This window comes from Macrobrachium rosenbergii, chromosome 13, assembly GCF_040412425.1.
Source record: "Macrobrachium rosenbergii isolate ZJJX-2024 chromosome 13, ASM4041242v1, whole genome shotgun sequence".
NCBI classification, from domain to species: domain Eukaryota; kingdom Metazoa; phylum Arthropoda; class Malacostraca; order Decapoda; family Palaemonidae; genus Macrobrachium; species Macrobrachium rosenbergii.
This window is the reverse complement of record NC_089753.1, coordinates 58,809,912-58,811,908: the sequence shown is the minus strand read 5'-3', so window position 1 is coordinate 58,811,908 and position 1,997 is coordinate 58,809,912.

Below are 1,997 nucleotides of genomic sequence, written 5' to 3'. Positions count from 1 at the left end.
CAGATTACATTGAAAGAAGATATTAGAGAAAAATGCTATTTACTACAAAAATGGATATAATTTTTACTAGTAATACAATTATTCATGGATCATGACAGCATCAAAAATTATTGCACATCCTCCTTAGTGATTTATTTATCCATATCTATGTAGTATTGGAAAACAAAAGACACTGATGACAATAAAACCATATGTATTACAATTTTTTGTCATCGTTACTAGTTGAACTGTAAGTAATAATATCAACAAAACAGTGGATTAGAGCCAGTGGCCTTTTTGACTTGGTAGTACTCATCAGTGGGATGGGTGATACTGGCTCTCTTGGCCAACTGTACTAGTCGGGGAATATTTGGTGGTGTTTGGCTCAATGCACATCGGAGATCGCTGGCCACATTAAGCTTGTTTCCTTTCTTTGCTTTGATTCCAAATAATGCTGAAAACCCTACTTCACACAGGTAAGCAGAAAAAAAGGTGACAATTACTTGTAGGATTCGCTGACTGATTTTTCTGGTAAATGAAAGATATTTTATCCAAAAATTTTCCATACCAAGAGAGATAAAATCATCCTTTGCCACAGAATTAAACTTCAGTTCGAGGAACTGTTCTTGTAAGGCTTCTGGAACAACATCAATGGAAGCTGACTTATATTTGGATTTTTGGCATGTGTTGAGATAGTAATTAGAAAACATATGGAAGCAATGATAACGTTTTTGGCCATTTTGCAGTTAACATCACAAATAAAAGAAAAAAAATAACAGGCACTATCTGGCAACCTGCTTGTGCCCCCTTGGAAGCTTCTCACGCCCCCAGTTTAAGAATCCCCCAGTTTAAGAATCATATATATATATATATATATATATATATATATATATATATATATATATATATATATATATATATATATAAGTGAATGTTTGTGTATTTGTTAGTCCACTAAAGAAATCTAAACACCGCTTGACAGACCCAGACAAAATTTTGCACACGACCTATGTGTCACCCCAGAAAGGTTTATAACTCAAAATCAAACCCGTATCCTGTGACAGACATACTAACACAGACAAAACAAATGAAACTTTCGTTTTTACGTCACCTTTTCCTTCAGTTTTCTGGGCTTATTCTCATTTTTCACCTGACGCTCCACCTTTTTCCCGGCACTGCCAGATATATGATTAACCTATGCAATAAATCCAAATCCCCTATAACATCAATTTTTTTTATCAGCATTTACGTGAAATTTGATCATAATTTATGAGAATTATTATTGATATAATTGTTTATTACCTCAATAAAATCAATATTGAAAACCTATATCGGTTTAAATGTGGTTTACAATCCTCGTCACGGAAAAAAGTAACAGACCAAATGCTTCTGCGATAGACATACCCCCTCATTAAGAAATCACTCGCGACGAAATTACCATTTTTTTTTTCAGTGTTCATTTTAAGGCAAACGTACCTTAATCATGCCTTGCCAATAAAATACAAATTCTTAAGTACCCTGTCATATTACCATCATCATATCTTACTACTTAATCCACAAAAAAAACTTTGTCGTTGTGGGCACAACTTTGGAGATCAGAAAATAATTCATCGACGAGATGAAACAAATCCATCACCATCTGCAAATGCTTATTAGCAGACAAAATGCTTCTGTGACAAAACTACCCCCACTTTAAAAAATTACTCGTGACGAAAATGCCGCATTTTTTTTTAGTGTTCATCTTAAGCCAAACGTATCCTAATTATACCTTGACAATAAAATACAAATTCTTAAGTACCTTGAGGTGTTACCATCATCATATCTAAGTACTCAATCCACTAAAAAATCACCATATATCGACAATTTCTATATTAGACCGTTCAGACTTCGGCCTACACTTTCCCTCAGAAATGCCAAAGGAAACTGAAACGTGTTCATTAACATGTACAAGAGACCGAAAACAGTTGCAGCTCCTTTTACAGTGTCTAAAATTACAATTGTGATAATAATTTAATACT